Source organism: Marmota monax, unplaced genomic scaffold (assembly GCF_021218885.2).
Source record: "Marmota monax isolate L192 unplaced genomic scaffold, Marmota_monax_Labrador192_F-V1.1 WCK01_AAM20220418_F8-fsc00353, whole genome shotgun sequence".
NCBI classification, from domain to species: Eukaryota; Metazoa; Chordata; class Mammalia; order Rodentia; family Sciuridae; genus Marmota; species Marmota monax.
The window spans coordinates 712,363-732,015 of record NW_026692700.1 but is presented as its reverse complement, the minus strand read 5'-3'; the positions used below and the strand labels follow the sequence as shown (position 1 = coordinate 732,015).

General features: G+C 57.8%; 1 protein-coding gene across 4 annotated transcripts in view; it reads left to right on the top strand.

Annotated features, from left to right (window-relative positions):
- The window catches only part of Rbfox3 (RNA binding fox-1 homolog 3), a 370,105-nt gene that overhangs the window by 237,703 nt on the left and 112,749 nt on the right, over positions 1–19,653 (top strand). For 3 of the 4 annotated variants that reach the window (XM_058579983.1, XM_058579984.1, XM_046446675.2), the window contains exon 4: positions 13,274–13,313. The exons of the other annotated variant lie outside the window; for it this stretch is intronic. The gene's annotated coding sequence lies outside the window, so the exon portion shown is untranslated. The remainder of the gene's footprint in view (positions 1–13,273; positions 13,314–19,653) is intronic. 4 annotated transcript variants of the gene reach the window in all.

The window sequence follows — 19,653 nt, the reverse complement described above, 5'->3', positions numbered from 1 at the left end:
TTTCCAATATGGCAGGAAAGCAGAGAGAGAGAGAGAGAGAGGAGAGAGAGAGAGAGAGAGAGGGTTTAGATCCTCTCCCCCAAGATAAGAATCAGAAAGATGTGCCACGTGCTTTCCTTTGCCCAAAACAAAAGCACAGCCCAACACGAGGATCTGGGTACCTTTTCCTGACCCGTAGGTTAGGCAGCTCTTTGGCCAACTTACTGGTAGACGGTAAGCCTCGGGGCTCTGCTGCCTTGTGCCCAGCTCAGGAGGGTCTGCCCTCCTGGCCATGCCATAGCGGGTGCCCCAGAGCTAGTGTCCTTCTGCTCCTGGGTATGTTTGCTGGGACATCGGGGCCTTCACTGCAGATCACGAGCTGAAAATCACCCTCACGCAAACTCTCCCAGCACCAGGGTCTGCAGCTGGGCTTGGGCCCTTGGGGAGAAGCTGCCTGAGGCCCTGCCGGCTGAAGGGCTCACACGGAGACTACGGAGTCTCTGCTAGCCCAGGACAGTCACTCCCCGTGCTGATTCCGCACTCTCATTCTGCCCCGCTGGCAGAGGGCACGTAAGCCCTGGTGCTGCCTCCCCGCTACGGGGGTGGAGTGCTGGGTCCCTGAACTCCTGTCTCCTGGGGAGCTTCTTTCTCTTTCTTAGAAGGAGAGGCTGATGGTGTCTTCCACCAAACTCTCCTTCCCGCAGCAGCGGCTCCGCGACTTACATTAGGGCTATAACGGGTCGGAGTAAATGGAGCAGGTTTGCAATTAGTTTTCAAAGTACTTATCTCATTAAAGTAAATGAATTATTGATTTCGTGACACATGCTTTTAGTGAGTGGCCTGGTGCCACGCTCGCTCCGTCTTGGCTCTCGAAGCCGGTGGCCAGTACAAGCAAACTTGCTTTGTGTGGAGATTTTTTTTTTAATTTTAATATTTCCTTCTCGTTATTCAGCTTTGTAATTAAAGTGGCTTCACATGGGAGATGAGGAGTCGGTTTATGGGAATTGAAGCCCCAGAGACGGCCGCTTGCCGCCCTGCGGGGAGGAAGAGAGCGGGAGGGAGCGCTGTCTCTTGACCCCGACAGCTAGTGAAGGTCGAGGGAGGCGGGGTCCTTGGGGGCCGCGAGGGGCTCCTGGGCCACCAGCCCTCCTGCCTGTGCAATGGAGGTTCTAGAAAGTCCTACAAGACTGTGACTGGGAGTTGGCCGGGTGGCAGGGGCTGGAAGACCCCAGAGGGAAACACCTGGGGCGGAGCTGGGCTGTCCTCTGCTCCAGGGGGGGGGGCCCAGGTGGAAGCTAAAGGTGCTGGGCTTGGTTAGACTTAGTCCCACCTCGGCAGTCCCCAGTCCTGGATGCCCAGCAGGGTCTTCGTGTGCCTGGCCTCTCCGGGAAGGACGACTGTGGCCCGGGGGGAGAGAGAAGTCGCAGGTGTTGGCCCAGAGGTCAGGTGGGCGCTGGCTACCGAACTCTGGCTGCCCCTGCCATGGGCCGCTGACTCAGGTCTTCCTGGGGAAGCGGGAGACCCCATCAAAGGCCACTGGCTTACACGGGCCTCGGCTTCAGGCTGCCCCTGATTTCCACCCTTGGTTCTAATGAAGGTGGCCTTGGTCCCATAGAGGTGGCAGGGACAGGGCTCTGGAGGGAAGACTGGGAGGACAGACGGGAGTGCCCCAGGCCATTGCTGTCCAGTGGGCGTGTAGACCCGTCACCCCCAGGTCTTCTCCCAGCCTCTCTGCTCCCCCTCACGCCCGACCCCAGCACACACACACACACACACACACACACACACACACGACCACACGGCCATCTGGCTGCCTCCTTCCTGTCCTGGCATGGGATCAGTCTGGCTGAAAGGGACATGGAGCTGGGCAGAGCCAGAGGACAAGTGTCACGGTCAGCTGAGGAGGGGGCCAAGCAGAGACCATCAGCCATGGGGGCAGGAAGTTGGCAATGTCTGCTGGTACCACGTAAAGGCCCGTCTGCCCTCAGCTCTGACTCTAGGCACCACCTGGAGCTGGAGGGGTATTGTTCCACTGGCACATCAGTCTGCGAAAGCCACCATCTCCTCAGAAGGTCAAGCTAAGGTGACACTCAGTGTGGACACACCCTGGGGCACCCAGGTCTGCTCCCAGGCCAGGCTACTGCCTACAGAAGGAACCATGTAGCAATGGTGGGCTTCACGTGGACAGAACTGGTCACTCTTTGCCCATGGCCAGGACTGACTCAGTGTGGGGACTCTGGTGGCATCAGCCCCATTGGAGCAGGCAGGAGTGCTCTGGGAGCTGGCCCTGGTCATCAGCTGAGGTTTCAGGGTCCCTGCCCCCTGAAGGGCTGGCTCTATGCCCAGAACCCTCACACAGTGCCAGGGATGGGCTTGCTGGCCCAGTGGGGCCCCTCCACGTCCTGGGGTTGGTGTGTGTGAGCCTGGTCAGCTGCTTCAGGCCATGCCCAAGCACCATGTCCCAGATTGGGGTGGAGTGTCCTTGAGGCAGCGTGACTCTGGGATGTCAGCATGGGGCAGAGCTGTGGACAGACGGCCCAGGGCAGCTCAGGCACCCCGAGGCCTCAGCACTGGGCTAGCCGAAGCCCGGACCTCTGCACACCTTTGGAAAGTGGCCCTCCTGTGCTCAGACCTCACACTCACCAAGTGACCTCTGGGCACCTCCTGGGCCTGGGTGTAGGGGATGCCCCAGCAACTTGCCTCCTGCTCCCCTCTGGGCACTCCTTCCTGCCTAGCACAGGGCACTGGGGCAGCTCCCATTGAGCCATGGGTGACTCAGAAGTCCTGGCGGGAAGAGGGCTCCTTGGTGAGCCAGTTCTGGGCAGACTACATGGGAAGAGGGAAGGCTATGAGCGTGGGCTTCCCCCTGGACCCCACATGGCTCCTCACGTGTTACCCCAGCTGTGTGACCTCAGGCAGGGGGTACAACCTCTCAAGCTTCCTTGGAGCTGATCCCATGTAATCCCCCCCATAGTTGGGAGAATTATAGTTGACTGCATGGGCAACTGTCCAGGATGGTCCTGTGTGTTCGGACACTCCACAAGCAGTGCTGAGGGCTTCCCACACCCCGCTATGCTGCAGAGCTGTCACCGCGGACGTGGTGCCCGGGAGCCTGTGATTGGCATTCCAGAGCTGCCCCCTCTTCCCAGCACCCTCTGGAACCAGCAAGCCTGGGGATGTTGCTAACTGGTACAAATGTGGCTTTTAAAATATGTATCTTTCTTTGTGATTAAAAAAAAGTTCATTTAATTAAAAATGTTGACATTGTGCCTGGACACCCCGCCAGAGAGAGTGGCTATAAATTAAACATTAAATCTTTAATGGTCCATAAAGAAATCTTCGTTTCTGGTTATGTATACACTCGATATAAATAGATAAAGAAAGGGCTCCTCGCATCTCGGGGGGCGGGGGCAGACTTTTCTTTAACCTCAACTGGATAATCTTGTTAAGTGAGTATAATTAAAAGTTAAATTGATCCTCGTCCTCCGGCCCTTGTCTGGGCGGGCTGCTTAAGGAAGGGCACGTGGGCCTCGCCTGGCTTCAGTACCCTCTTCAGGGGCACCAGGAGCCCCATCTCCTTGGGTGCACCTGGACCTCTGGGTTCGGCTTGGGCTGGGGAAGCTGGGTGTCCTAAACAGCCCTGCGGAGGTTCATCTGTCCCTGTCCCTTGCTTCCTGTCCAGACAGTGCCCACAGGTAGCTGAGGACATCCCACAGGCAGAGGCTGCTCAGAGGACACCGTGCAGAGCTTCTGGGCTCAGAGGAGAGCGACGGACAGTGGGCTCGGGGTGGACTGCGTGTCATGGCCAGGACAGGGGCAGGTCCCTCACCTGGGTGGGTGCCCAGGGATGGAGAGCCTAAGGAGGAACTGGCTGTGAGACTCTGAGGTCTTCCAGCTCCACTCTGTCCCTCCTGCTTCTCAGCCCGTCAGAGAGAGAGGTGGACGCGGAGGCTTTCTGAGAATTCAGAAATCTGAAAAGGGGGGTGGGAGGCAGGGAGGGAGGGGAGAGAGCCGGGGTGGTGGCGAGGCGAATTCCATGGTCCCAGGGCTGTTCCGAGAGGACTGTATGGGGTTCCTGTTGCCAGGGGACAGGCACATGGTGGCTTAAGGTGATGTGGATGTAGGACCTCTGGAGGTCAGAGGTGTCAGTGGGTCTCTCTGGGCTAAAATCCAGGTTTGCTGTGTTCTTCTGGTGATGCGTGTAAATTTGGGGCATCTCTTCAATCCGTTGGGATCAAGGGAGCGATAACTTCACTACGGATGGCTGAGACGAGAGGACACCCTCGGTTCCAGAGCTGAGCAGATTCCCAAACTAGAGCGAAGTGGGGTCCAGCAAGGGGAACCCCAAATGTCTGGGGTGGGTGATGCTTACGAAGCAGAGGCAGCCCTGGGTGGCCCCCCTGGGGGGAGCCTGGGGCAGGGGAGGGGAGGAGTGGTCGAGAATCGGGGAGAACAGGTGCAGGCAGGACAGGAGGTGCTGCTGCGGACACGAGGCAAGCAGAGCTCGTGGTCAATGCTCCAGAAGCTGGGGCCCAGACGGGGAGAGAGACCAGTGGGCACCAAAGTGCCTGGACGGGGAGATGGCGGGACAAGGTCCGTCCCCGACCTCCCCAGGCTCAGGGAGGGCTCCCAGAGGTGCTGCTGGAGTTGGCCGGCACTGAAGCTGCACCTGCCGGGCCACCCGTGCGCCCACACCTAGGGGTCTGCTCCCTTAGCCGTCCTGACTGGGGGCTTCTGCAGAGCAGGGTTTCTCCTGCTGTTCTTATCTGAAGCCTGACACTCGCCTCAGGGCTTCAGGAGCGCCAGCGTCAACACCCTCACGGTTTATCGTGTTTCCCGGCTCAGCCAAGACTGTGAGCAGAAGCTGCGAGGTGCGGCTACCTGTTATCAAACAAGCCGCACCGTGGACACAGGCACAGCCCACGCCGGCTGTTGTCAGGGGTGGCGTTAGCTGCAGACAGACATGTGCTGGGCCAGGGGTGTGACACAGGTCCACGCTCACCAGAAGACGACTCTGGAACTGGTGAAGTGGCCAGAGATGTGCTGGTCCTACAGTGTGGCTGCCCAGGGTCACAGGCTTTGGCCTCTAAGCTGCACCAAGCACCAACTAGTGCCCCCCGCCAAATCACTGTGTGTCACCCCTTAAAACTGGCTCCCTTTTGAGGAAGCCACATCTAGGAGGTGTAGCGGGTACAGCAAGGAGGGCGGGGCTGGCGGGGCTAGCAGGGTCTGTTTCCCCTGCGGGCAGTGGAGGCCCAGGTGCAGGAGTGACTGCTGGGGCAGAGGAGTTTGTCTTCTCACGGGTCCCTAGAGACACACCAAGCTGGGTCAGGGCAGAGGGACTGGAGGGGAGAGCAGCAACAGTCTCCACTGTGGCGTCTGGGGAAGACGGGGTGAGGCAGGGCAAGCAGGATCGACTGGGCTGAGCAGCTGAGTGGGCTCAGGGCTTGGGGCTCTGGCTAGGTGTCTGGCATCTGGCCTTGGAGTGATTGGCTGGGGCAGGTGACAGTGGCCCGGAGGGTGGAGGCCCATCCGGGAGGTGGGGAGTGGGCTCTGGTTGGTGGGGTATGGAAAGCGCACACCAGGCCAGCTCCTAGGAGGCAGGCGGTGTGGAGGGGGCTGCACCATCAGCAGGCTCCAGGCTCCAGAGGCTGAGAATGCAGGGGACCTGGGACACACCCAGCAGAGGGGCTGGGAGTGGGCTCAGCCGATCGGCAGCTCAGCATCTCCCCACGCCTGAGTCTTCAGCCAGGTAAGAAGACCTGAGCTGGCTGTGGCTGCCAGCTCCCCAGCAGCAGCAGAAACTGTGCCCAAGTCCCCAGGCTTTGTGACGGCTCCAGAGACGGGTTTTCAGGGCTTGGGTGGTTTAGTGGTCCCCAGAGACCTCTCTCAGCTGCAGGAAGAGAGGTGCCCAGGTCCCAACTCAGAATGAGGACCTCAGGAGCAGCGGCCCTCCCACAGAGCAGTGGACATGGTCCCTGGGCTGCCCGCTGAGCCTGCAGGGCCCCGAGGCTGGAGAAGAAGCTCTGCAGAGCCAGGTCCTGCGATTAAGGCTGGACACAGAACTGGCCGCTGGTCACCACCAGCCCTCCTTCCTCATTCTCCAGAGTGATACCAAGGCCACCAGCCACTGCAGGAACCGCCTCCTCAAAAGGCCTCAGCTCCTCACCTGTGCCAAGGCACCTGCCTGGCCAGGCTCTGAGAGGCTTTGGATGAGAGTGTGGAGTCCCACAGAGAGTGTGGGGCCCTGCCAGGCTCAGGGCCTGCCGGATGCTCTTGGTCCTGTTTCAAAGCTCAATGGCTCCAGGGAAGCCAGCTAAGGATGGGGACGAGCTTATCTCATGGACTATAAGCTGGAGTCACCTCCAGACTGAGGGGCACCTGGGTGCAAAGACTCAGCCAAAGTCTCTGGACCTCCCTCCCCTCCCCCACACCATGGGGACCGTGCCAGCTCGGCAGGAGCTGTCAGCCTTAGGTCTTCTTGGGGTTTGTCCCAAACGCTGTCCCTCCCTCCCCTGTGCCCTGGAATGTGCCACCCTGTTTGGGTGAAACCCTGGGCCCAGGCGTGCCCACGGAGGGCACTTACTCCAGCCACACCAGCTCCCGCAGTTGCCACCTGGGAGACTCTGTGCCCTCCCCACGGTGGGCCAGGCCCGGTACTAGCCAGGTCACCTGTGATCCTCACCAAGCCACCTGAGGCACTCAGAGGCGGCGGGACCCACAGGAGCCTGAACAGCAGCACAAGCGGGTGGACCGTGGGTGGCCCCCACACAGGGCCTGTGCCCAGTGGCCAGGCTGCCTGGGCCCTCATTCCGTCCCCACAGCTAGAGGCGCTCCGGATGCCAGACCCCAGGGCCGTGGCTGCCTCCAGGGCTGCGCATGGCTGTCTTGTTTCGCCTGCGTCCAACAACTCAGGCCTGTTTTTGGGGGGCCCCTCATGGCGCTCGGGAGGAAGGAGGGAGGAGGGTGGAGCTGGCGACGCTTCCCATCCTTAGTCCTGGACGGTCCCCGACTCTGCCTGAGCCCCTGGGGCCTGCAGCAGCTTCGCCAGCGCCCAGCCTGTTACCAGCTTTTATTGTGTGGGTAGGTTGATTGAGACAGATCTCTGAAAATCTTCAAGGAGTGCACAGGTTGGTTTCTTAGGGGATTTGCTCGGGAAATGAGATTTTGCCCAGCTCCCAAAGGGGCGAGGGCATCTAAATTATTGATGGCAAAACACGCTCATCTCAGAAGCCGCGTGGCTGACGTCTGGGCACTGAGCGGTGCTGTCTGCCGCGCCCACTGACCCAGCCCTCTCCTGTCGCGCACCTCCCACCCACCCCCACGTCGACCTGGGCTGGTCACAGGCACCTGGGCAGTGCCCCCAGCCACCGGCCAATCCTCCTGTGAGCCAGTGCTATTCTCAGCCCAGCCTCACACCTTCAGGTTCCCCAGGACCACCTTCCGGGGACATTGGAAGGGTCTCAAGGGCTCACCAGCGCAGGAGGCACAGTCCAGCCGCGGCTACGGACGTGAGGCTGCCCGGCTGATGCTCTGTGCCCAAGAGCCACCAGCTTTTAAAAGAACAAAAGGGACAGGAGCCAAGACGCAGGGCCAAGTGCAGACTGGAGGGCCGCCCAGCACGGCCAGTGCGTCTCATGAGTACCCGGAGCTCGCCTGGTGGGAGCGGCTCTGCGCAGGGACTGCCAGGCCCCATGCCCAGCAAGCCCTGTGCCCACACTGCAAGCAGAGGGGCACCTGCCTCTCCCCACCTTGGGCCCAGAACTGCTTGCCGGTCCCCCTTAACAAGTGGGATCACCCCTCCCCCTCCCTCCCCGCCCGGTCTCTCTGCACCTGCTTTCTCTCCATTGCCATGACCACGTAACATAAGACGGAAGGAGGTCAGCAGACAGATGTCAGGCCCGACGATGGAAGGGATAGGACAGAAACTAATACTGAGGGGGCTTTGAAGTACAACCAGCAAGATGGAACCACAAGTGTTCTTTCTGAACTTGTTAGTGGCCTACGCATAACAGGAGATGGGGCCAGCTACCAGATCCTCATTGTCTTAAAACGTAGCTTCAAACCCAGATGTTCAGCAGCCGATAGATGGACTTGCAAAACGTGGGGAGCCACACGGTGGAATATTACTCGGCCATAAAAAGGAGAGAAGCACGGGTGCGTGCCACATCATCCAGGAACCCGGAGGACGTTGTGCTCAGTGAAAGAGGCCAGAAACAGGAGGGTCTGCTTGGTTCCACTTAGTGGAGGTCTCCAGAGTAGACGCATTCAGCCGGGACACAGAATGGGGGCTGCCAGGGTAGCCAAGGGTTGGGGGAGTCGGTGTTTAATGAGCCCAGCATTCTAGATGGGAAGATGGAGGTCCTGGAGGTGGTGGCCACAGCGGCTGCACAACAACCTGAATGAGCTGATGCCGCGGAACCGAGCGCCTGGAAACGGTCAAGGTGGCAAACGTTGTGTATGGTGTTTATCACCCCACAATAGAAATTCAAAGACGCAAAAATGACCCCCCAAACAAGACTAAACCAAAAAGTGGCTTTGAAATACCCCTCAAGAGAGCGACCCTTTTGGGGGCCCTTTGGCCTGAGAGTTTCTCTCCAGGGTTCAGCTGTGGGCAGCCAACATGGCGGCTCCATGGAGACTCGCCCAGGGAAGCCTCCGCCCGGTTTCCTGTGAGCAGTGCAGGGATGGGCCTGGTCGGGAATAAAGCCCAGCGAAGACCGTGCAGGGTGGTGACCATGAGGACAGGGCCATGTGGCCTGGGGACCAGGCCCAGTGAGGCCAGGACCAGGCGGGGGAGGGCAAGGGAGGTGAGTGCCACGGCTGCTCAGGGTGCACTGGCCTGAGGGGGAGCAGAGCCTGTGGGAGGCCCGTGGGGACCGACCTGGGGAGCAGGGGGGTGACCTGGAGTGTCTTAGACTTAGGCTGGCCAGCTTCGTCCCCCCCTGCTGGGTTGCTTTCTACCTGGCCTCATTTCTCCTCCCCTGCCTCGGCCCGCAGGGTGCGGTGGGGACGAGATGCCGTCATCGATGACATAACTGCAGGAAAGCACGGCGCAGTGGGCCAGTGCTGGACAAGTGAGCCCTTGCTGCAGGGCACACAGGGGCCATGCAGGCAGAGGGGGCCAGCAGCCAGACCAAAGGGATGCAAGCCGGTGCCCGCGTGGCTCTGCCTTGGCTTCCTGAGACAGGAGGCCGTGCTGCGGGAGCACAGAGTGACCTCCCCGCGCCTGCTGCCCGGCGGCCCTGCCACACACCTAAGTGTGGCTCTAAGAAGAGCCCAGAGCCACTGCCGTGGCCTCTGTGATGGCTGAGCCTGCTAGAACTTGAGTCTCCCCGACAGTGGGCACAAGCCAAGGGCCCTTCTCCCTCTAAAGCTCAGTCTCTTTTCAGAAGAAGAAAAGAGCCTTCAGTGACGGGCACCTCTATCAGCGCGGCCATCACCAACAGCCACTCCTGAGCTGCCCAGAGCTCATCGTTTATTTACAAAGTCGCACCTTCGCTTCCGCTTCCCCTGAGGGATGGCAGCAAGGAAAAGCGTGGCCTAATACAATCCAAGGCAGCACAAGACAGCAGTTAGCAGGTCATTAGTGGACTTTTCCCCTCGGCCTGCCCGTCCCACGGGGCTCGGAGCGGGGCACAGAGGCCGCCGGGCAGAGCCCCTCAGCCAGCCCTCCCGGGTCCTTCCAGGCCCTGCTGTGGGACCTCTCCCAAGGCAGGAATCTGCTCCGGCCTTAAAGAAGTCCCCGCTCCCTGCTGCACAGGGACACGCAGAAAGAAAAGAGCCCAGGAAGGGAGGGCGCCCCTGGGCACCCACCTGGGCGGGGAGGAGGAGGTCCAGGCCTCCTCCGCCCGGCGGGGCTCAAGGGCTGGCAGAAGGGCCGCCTGGAGCCAGCCGAAGGGAGTTTTCTGGGATAACCACTCTGCAAATGGCATAAGTAAGAGAGATGACCTCCTGTTCTGAGGGCCACCCACGGGTCCCTGCGTCATACCTGGGGAATGAAGTATTGTACGGGTGGCAGAGCGGGAGGGTCAAAAGCTTTGGGGCGCTCGGCCTTTGGGTGGAGTTAAAGACGGAGAGGGAAGGTCTTGGGCGGCAGGTTGCAGGGGACCCCAGGACCTTGTTCCAGCCTTGCTTGAGGGGTGATGTGGGGCAGGCCGTGAGCGGGTCTAGTTATGGGGGTACGGAAGGGTGGCCAAGAGCGAGAACACGGTTCAGGGTCTCTCTGGACGGGTAACTCTGCTCATCCCCCTGGGGCAAGCATTGCTCTGAAGGACCGAGCCCCGCCCTGGAAGCCGATCCCAGGTCGGACCTCCAGGCTGACCCCTTGCCATGGGCTCCTCCCTTCCGTCACTCTTCCTGCAAACAGCCACTCTCTCCCGTCTGTGGCAGCCCCACTGGGGCTCTGGGGACAACGGGACCCCTGAGATCCGGCGCTGTGTGGGGGCGTTCTCAGTCCAGTGGGGAGGCAGACGAGAGACTGCAGGGTGCACAGGGTCATCCTTGCCGAAGGCAGAGCTGCTCCTGTGGAATGGCTCCTGGCCCAGCCAGGCTCCCAGGGGGGAGTGGGCAGTCTGCAGCCCCCAGACTTCGCGGGGAGGCAGTTGACAGTGGGAGGCCCTGCCTCCCGCTTGGTTGGGGCTTCACTGAGGGTGTGTCCGCGACTGCCCTTCACCGCTGGCCTGGTGGGCTCCGCGCCTCCCTGGACCAGGCTCGCTGAGGCGCCGTCACTGCACTGATCACCCCACTGAGCAGCTGAGGGCAGAGCCTGCCAACCCCAAGGCATCCACTCCACGTGTGCGAGCCCCGGAGCATACCCAGGTGGTCAGCAGGGAGGGGATGGACCCAGGGCCTCCCTCCCCCCCTCCCCCCAGATGGGGCAGGTGGGACGGGCGGGATGCAGAGAGGAAGCCAAGGAAGCCGCTGGGAAGGTGGGCAGCCAGGGCTCACCTCGGAAGAGCAAACCAAGCCCACCGCAGTTGGTCCATCTGGCTCAGGCCGGAATGGGCAGCCCGGCCAGGGCAGGAGCGGTCTCTGAGGGGGCTGGTCCACACCAGGTCAGCTTCCTCCCCAGGTGGCCAGGTGTTCCAGGGAGGCCCAGGAAAGAGCTTCATCACCCTGGAGATTTGGTACCAGGACAGAGGGTCCAGCCACTCTGGGGGAGCCACTGACCCTGAGACCTCACGACAGGGCCAGAGGCTTGGTTGGGCATTTGGCTGGCAGACCCCCACGTTCCCTCTGGCTGTGCTCCAAACACCAGGGCTCTTAGGAGGCTGAGACGGCTGTGGCCTCCAAGCCTCCCGAGGCCAGCCAGGCACAACCCTGCTCGCACACTCTGCACGCAGCAGATACTCTGCATGGTCCACGAAAACACTCACAGAGCCCCAGGGAGGTCAGGAGTGGCTCGGGGCAGGACGGCAGAGTCTGGGGAGGTGGCAGGGGGCGCTTTGCCAAGTGATATGTGCTGATGTCGCCCAGAGACTGACTTCGAGGGCCAGAAGTTCCCTTGCACTTAGAGGACATCTGTGGACGGGGCCCAGAGCCTGGGAGAAGAGTGGAAAGGCCTCCCCCGTTGCTCGACCCCGTCCCCCATCACTCCTGCCCTCCACTGCCTGCAGCATCTCGGCTCTGTGTTTGCTCAGGGGCTGGATCAAATGGGACTCAGTTGTACTGATTTGGGAGGACAACTCACATCATGAAAGGAAACCAAGAAAAAAATCAACACAGAATAACCCAGATCAACCAAGGGCAGCAGTTGGCTCCGTAGGCCGGCGGCGTAAGCCACTTATCCAACCGCCTCGTTCTGACGTGACTCCCGCGGGCGGTGCCTGCCAGTAGCGCAGGCCCTGCTCACACTGTGAGCTGGTGTGGAAACGCCCAGAAGCTGCCTTGGCCACTCTACTGGGGAGGGAAAAGAGGCAGTGACCGGTCGCCCGGTGCCCAGTTCAAGGTCGGCTGCCCCTGGGCCCACAGCCCTCCCTGCTGCCGGGTGATTTGCAGAGACCCCAGTGGCAGGCCAGCCAGCTCCGTTTCCAACGCTCATTGTTCTAACTCTCACTCCTCGTGGAGCGGGCAGAGAGGGCACTTCTCCCCCACCACCCGTGTGTGACGGACTGCCGTGGGGGGCAGGTGCCTCACCAACTTGAGCCTCAGCTTTTCCATCTGAAAAGTGGGGATGGCAGGGACAGTGCCTGCCCCTAAGGGCGGTCACAAGGGCTGGACAAGGCAACGTCGAGCGCCTGGCATGTAACATGTGCAAAGTAAGTGGCCGCTGCCCCCTGCTCTGAATGGCCGTGTAGATGGAGGTGACCACAGCGATTTTTCAGATCTGAAAAAGAGGCCCAGTCCAGCTGCCTTTCTGTCCACTTGCTTTATCTCCTTTACGTTGGATTTCTAAAACGCAGGCTTGTTCACACACGGGCTGGGGGGTGGAGACGTCGTGGCACCAGGTAGGAGTGACGGAGGCACAAGGGGGAGTCTACCAAGTGCCACAGAAGTACACACTGAACATGGGGACAATAGGATCCTGTGTGTGTGTTACCACAATAGGAAGATGCGCAAGCTCTGTCCCGAGGAAATCATGAGCTACGACTTTAAAAATGAGGAAGATGTAGGGTAAAGAGCAGAGTGCGCCGGGCACACACCCGCTGGCACACACACCCTTTGTTTCGGGGCTCCTGAGTGACGGGGCACAGGCAGGAGGCCCCCAGTCCCTGTGAATTTGCTCTGAGACGCTTGTCATGCTCCACAGCCAGGCTCCCTCCGTGATGGGGTGGACGAGCACGGGGTCCTTCACCGCAGCTCATCCCAAACAAGACCATGCGTGAGAAGCGGCTTAGAGTTCTCCACTTAGAACTAAATCAGCTTGCACGCCAGGGCCAACACTGGGACACAGAGGGATACCCCACCCAGGGCCAAGTGCAGGGGAGCCAGGTGTGGCGGGAGAGACCCTCCTTAACCACCTGCCAAGTGTCTGTGGCTGCTCTCACGACCTACAGGGGCTGCCAGGGGAGGGCAGAGGGGTGCTGGGGGTGGGGCCAAGGAAAGAATGAGAAAGTGGGAGGGGCACCCAGAGGCCCAGATGAGCCTGGGGGTTGGGACGGCAGGTTCCCGGGCCCTGGGTTTATCCTGTTAAGTGAACGGTGGGTGCCAGGCCAGGCTGGGAGACAGGGGCAGCGGAGCCTCACGGGGGCTTCCTGGGGGGAGCTCACTTCCAGGCCGGCCCCCCGAGAGCCCCTGCGGGATGGCTACGAGATGGTGATTCTCTCTCCTTTCTCTCTTTTTCTTTTCTTAGAGAGCCCAGAGTGCCTCGGGGAAAATTGGCTGGATAAAAGGTATAAAGACTTTCTCTTTCTTTCCCTGAATAGTTTTTGACAGATGTGAGCATGTTGGACAACTTGGGAGCTGCTGGTAATGAACGCCAGCCTTGTCTGGGGTTTCCCGTTTGCTGGGAGGGAAGGTTTGTGACATCTCCCTTCTTGCCCCCCAGGGGACGGGTCCTAACAGTGCTGGAGAGGAAAGCTGGGGGCAGAGGAGCCAAAGGGGAGGGATGAAGGGGTGAGGGGTTTGGTCTCAGGTGCCCCACCTGGCCTCAGGAGTGGCATTGACTTCCACCTGGTCCTGTCCCGTGCTCTCTTCCCTGAGGACACCTTGGTGTACTGACCTTACCCAGGTCCTTAGCGCATAGTTACTCATCCCTGGGCAGCAAGGTCTTGGGACCCCAGGGCACTCCAGGGGTCTGGAGAGCCCAGCTCCCCTCCATGGCCTGGTCTCCTCGGGGACGCTCTGTGGACGACAGCTCGGTTCCCAGTGTTGACCCTGACGGGGAGCTGGATGCTGCTCCCAGACGGGCTGCCATCCATCCATCTGGGCATTCTTTGTTGCCCACCTGCGGCTCGTCTCCTGCGTGGGGACTGGAAGGGTTTTCTAGAAGGGATTATGAACAGCATTAGTGCAGGTTCCTCGGCCCCAGGCGGGCTTCTCCTTGAGCCCTTGTCTTAGCTGGTGTCAGCTTGTGCTGCTGTAGCAGAGCACCTGAGCTGGTGACTTAAGGTGAGCACAAACGCGCGGCTCACAGTGCTGAAGGCTGGAGCCCAAGATGGAGGCGCCAGGGCCTACGAGCTGCGTCGGCTGTGGCGGAAAACGAGAGGGCAGACTCGCCCTTTTAAAGATGGCCATCCCACGCAGGAGGCCACAGCCCTCCTGGCTCTGTCACCTCTTAATGCTGTTAGGATGGGAAGTAGACCCCAGCACACGTTTAGAAAGGGACATTGGAACATAGCAGATGGTGTGTGCAAGGGCAGCAAAGTGTTTTCTGGAAGCCACGGACGGACAGCAGACCCACTGGGGCTGGAGGACAAACCTCTTGGTGATCTCTTGTGTGCTGGGATGGGCCCAAGCCTGCCCTTGGCTCAGAAGTGAGCTTTGACCCCTGGCGTGGAGGGTGACAGGGCAGGTAGCCTCTGTCCTGGACGCTGGTCCTCAGGGGCTCCACTGGCTGGCTTCAGGATGGGGGTGGAGAGCTGCAGCCCGGGGAGTCCTCTTCGTGTGCCCTCGGGCTTGCTACCGTGGGCAGTGGTGACTGGCGCGTGTGGGTCAGTGAGAGATTTAGCTCTCTGTGGGGGTGGTGCATGACTGGTGTTGGCCTCACACTCACCTAATGTCCATCCTGCGAAAAGGGCACAGCCTGCCCTAGTGCCGTCTCATGATTGCGCTTCTGTCCTCTGAAGGGCTCTGGGGTGAGTCCAGCAGGAGGAGGATGGACCCTCCATGCCCTGAGGAATGACGTGATGATTGGCTGTTCTGCAGACTCAGGTTTCTGCACAACTGTTTTAAACAGCTTGAATGCAGTGTGTGTGTGTACGGTCAAGGTGCAAGGAGCGTGCCACATGGTGAGTTTGGATGCACGTCTGTGCCAGGACACCGTCACCATGGAAGAGAGCGACGGCCACCCGAGCCCCGGGCACTCCTTCCTCCTGGCTGCCCCAGCCCTTTCCCAGCTGGGCGCCGGCTCCTGGCGGCCGTCAGCGTTGTGTTTTCTGGACCTTGACATGAAGACAGCCTTCCGCGTGGCTCTTTCTCCTGGGTTCTCCTGGTGTGAGACTTGTCTGCCGTGCGCGTGCGCGGTCACCCTCGGCCAGTCCCGGTGCCTTTGTCCGTCTGCTCCGTGATGGACATCTGAGACCACCAGTTGGGGGCTGTTACACATCGAGCTTCCGTGAAGACTTGTGTGCAAGCCTCTGTGACGACGCACGTTGTCTTTTCTCTTGAGGACAACGCCAGGAGTGAAATGGCCGGCTCCACAGCCCACCAGCCAGGCCCAACGACCTCACCAGGCTCCACGTTGCCCGTCTTTACAACTTGGCTGTCCTGCCAGCCGTGTGGTGGGAGACCACGACCTCCTGGCTGATGGTGCCGAGAGTCCATGGGCATTTCCTGACCTCCTCGTGTGTCCTCTGTTCAAACCTTGGCCTATTTTGTGTGTGTGTGTGGTGCTGGGAATTGAACCCAGGGCCTTGTGCATGCGAGGCAAGCACTTTACCAACTGAGCTACATCCCCCCTTGGCCTATTTTTTAAAATCATGTTTTCTGTTTTCTTATTGTTGAGGCTGGGGAATTATTTATATATTCTGGATATGAATCCTTTATCTGATACATGCTTTGCAAATATTTTCTTCTAATTGGTTGGTCTTTTCGTTTCTCATAATGTTGTCTTTTGAAAAGCCAAATTTTTCAATTTGTTCATTTATCAATTTGTTTTTCATGGATCATATTTTGTCTGGGGGATTTTCTCGAGGGATTGAGCTCACGGCTCAGGTGTGTCAGGCACGTGCTCTACCACTGAGCCACATCCCCAGCACCCCACACATTTTGTATTTTGAAACAAGGCCTTGCTAAGCTGCTGTGGCTGGCCAAACTTGTGGTCCCCCTGCCTCAGCCTCCCTGGTATCTGGTACTACATGTGTGTCCTACTGTGATCAGCGGAATCATGTTTTTGATGTTGTATCAGAAATCTCAGTCTCGCCCAAGGTCATGAAGATTGTTTTCTCCAAGGTCTCCTCTAGATGCTCACATTCTAGGTTTTGCATGCAGGTCTATGGCTTGAGTTAATTCGGGAGCCTGGTACGAGGTAACGGGCTGAAGTCTTTTCTGTGTACTGATGTGCAGGGATTTCACTGTTACTTGTGACAGGGACTATCCAATTGTCCTTGCAGCCTTGTAGAAAGTCAGTGGTCATATTCACGGGAGTCTGTTTCTGGAGTCCGTGTTCTACCTGTTAATCTTTCCATCTTATTCAAGTAACACCGCCCTCTCAAAATGACTAGCTATTTTGTCTTGAAATCAGGAAATGACCTTATTCTTTGTTCTTTTACAAAGTCACATAGGCTATTCTAGACTCCTTACAATGGATTTTAGAACTGGTATGTAAATTTAAGAAAAAAAAAATTCTGCAGGGATTTTGACCAGGATTGCATTGAATCTGAGGATTATTTGAGAGATAATTGGCCTCTTAACACTATTGAGTTTTCTGACTCCGTGGATTCAGGACTTCTTTAATCTCTTCCATCATCTGGTGTCAGTTTTCAGTGTATGGGTTTTGCCTACCTCGTGTCAGATGTATCCCTAAGGATTTCCTGTTTTGCGCAGTATTTTTCTGTGTCTGGTTGTGGGCTGCTGGTGCACGGAGATGAGCTAGGCTTCTTGTATACTGATCTTGTATCCTGCAACCTTGCCAACCTCACTCACCAGTTGCAGGAGGCTTCCCGTAGATTCGGTCATGTGTACAAAGTGAGTGACCACGTGGCCTGTGAATAAGACAGCCTATAAGATCTGGTGTCCTTTCTTTCTCTGGCCCCTTCCTCTGGCTGGAGCCCCCAGTGTTGAATCGCAGGAGCAGGAGCATCATCCTGATCGTGAAGCTTCTCACTATTATGAACAGTGAGCCCTGATTTCTAGATCCCCTTCTACTCCTAGTTCCCCGGTGCTAGTTTGCTGAGAGTTTTGCTGCTTTCCGTCAGGCGTGGATGCAGAATGTGGTCAAATGCTCCTCCTGGGCCTGTTGAGGTGATCATTGCCCTTTTTATTTTTAGCGTGTTAAGTTAGTGAATTACATTGGTGGCTTTTCATGTTTTAATCTAGAAGACATTAAGTCGAAGTCTGTCAACTTACCTTTTCCCATTTGTTCTTTTTCCCTCTGTTGATTGTTTTAAGATTGGTGCTTTATAGTACACACAGAGGCAGAATACGCTGGGGTGGGTTCATACATATGTGTGTGGCATAATTTGGTCAATTTCATCCCTCTCCATTCCTTCTTTATTTCCTTTTCTCTTTCTTGCTCTTTTTAAGTTGGGTATTGTTGAGTTCCGTCTTACCCCCGTCTTGACTCATTAGCTATGGCCCTCAGCTCTGCGATTTTGACAGTTGCCTCCCGGTTGACTGTGCGACTCTGAGTGACTGCAGCAAGCCTGCAGGGAGGAGACCCCCTTCCCAGGGCGTATGCCCCTCCCAGCAGTGTTCCTCTGTCTCCCCTCCAGCCGTCACGCTGCCGTGACCATGCGCTGTACCTACAGGTTGTACACTCCATAACAGAATGCTATTGTTTCACTTACATTTAAATCAGAGAGATCTTAGAGATTTAAATGAACAGTCACACATTCAACTACATAGTGTCCATCTCCATCCATCTTCACTCCTTGGTGTCCGTCCATGTCCCCATCTGTGACCATCGTCGCCCTTCTACCTGAAGGACCCTTGCAAATCTACTAGTGATGAATTCCTTCAGCTTTTGCAAGTTTGAAAAAGTCTTCATTTCAGCTTTGTTTTGAAAGCTATTTTAGCTGGGGATAGAATTCGAGGCTGACAGACCCCTTTTCTCTCAGAACTTCAAAGGTGTCCTGCAGGGCCCCGGGGGTCTCACGGGGGCAGGGTGTGCCACTTTCTCATCTTTGTTCCTTGGTAACCAGGGTGTCTTTTTTTCCTCTGTCTGCTTCTCAGATTTTCTCTTTATTGCTGATTTTCAGCAGTTTGATTATGGTTTGCTTAGCTGTCATTTCTCCGAGCTTTGGCCTGTCAACCTTCTTGGATTTGTGTGTTTGTAGTTTTCATCCATATTCCTTCAAAAATTGCTTCTGTCCTCCACCCCTTTCAGAGACCCTCAACTGCCTGTTTGTTAAGCTGACTGAAATTGTTCTTTTCTACTGTTTTCTCTCTGTGTTTTATTGGGGCGGTCCCAGTTGTTGAATCTTCAAGCTCATTCATTTTTCTCTGCAATGTTTAATCTGCCATTGATCCCGTCCAGTGTATTTTTCAAATATTATAGTTTTTGCTTCCTCAAGTTTATTTGGGGTGTTTTTTTTTAAGAGAGAGAGAGAGAGAGAATTTAACATCTTTGTTTGTATGTGGTGTTGAGGATCGAACCCGGGCCGCATGCATGCCAGGCAAGCGCGCTACCGCTTGAGCCACATCCCCAGCCCCATTTTGGGTGTTTTTTAAAATCTTCCATGGCTAGCTAACTATATGGTTAATATTTTAGTCACTTCATCTGATAAACCTAACATCTGTGTCATTTCTGTGCCAATTTCAAATGACTGGTTTTTCTCTTCATCTGGGGCTCCGTTTTCCTGCCTGTTGGCATCTTTGGCTGGATGCTGGATGCGGGATGTTTAGGTTTCGCCTGGGGTGCTGGGCACTTTGTGTTTCGCTAGCTGCCCTTGAGCCTTGCTCTGGGATGCAGCTGAGTTACCCGGGAATGGTTTGACCCTTGCGGTTCTTGCTTTAGAGACTGTTAGGCAGGCCCTGAGCCATGTCCATTCCAAGTCTGGTTGTTCCTACTGCTGTGGGGACATTCCATGTTCAACTTGCGGCCTGTGAACTGAGGTGTGGTCCAGCTCCAGCCTGCCTGGGGAGGACACACTCTCCCTAGCCCCATGTGGGTGCTGAGACTGTGGCCCCCTATCCTTCCAGGTGGCGCTCACCTTGGCCTTGGTAGTTCCCTGCAGTGCTGAGGAGTCCTCAACTGGGTGCTTGGTGGGACCCTCTGTGGATCCCTAGGGCTCCCCCTCTGTCCAGCTGCCTCCTCCCCAGGGCTCCTTGCACTCCAGCCACATTGGTCTCCGCCTCCGTCCAGTCCCCTCAACCCAGGCGTGTCCTGCAACAGCCTCCCAGAGCTCCAGGGACCCGCCCCTCTTACCTCATGTGGCCCTGAAGACCACTCTGGTTAGTTGCTGTTGCTGCAGGTGGGAGAGTCCATGTCTGTTTCTCCACCTTGACTGGAAGCTGAAGCTTCTTCATGCTCGGATCCAGCTGTGCGCTACCTTCTGGGCCCGCTGCTGTGCATGCAGAGTCAGGCAGGCAGCCCACACGGACCATGCCTGCCCCTTGTCCCACCCCCCCAGGGAGGAAGGAGTGAGATGTGGTCAGAAGCACTCGGCCTTGAGCACACGGGCCAAGGGGGAGACCAACGCCTTCATCTCCTTTGTCAGCTTTTTTGCTGCTGTAACTGAGAGACCGACCAGAACAAGTGTGGAAGAGGAGGAGGTGATTGGAGGGCTCACAGTTTCAGAGGTCTTAGTCCATTCCTCGGGGCTTGACATCATGGCGGGAGAGTATGGCAGAGGGAAGCAGCCCACATGGTGATCAGGAAGCAGAGAGCCAGAGACTCCACTTGTCAGATAC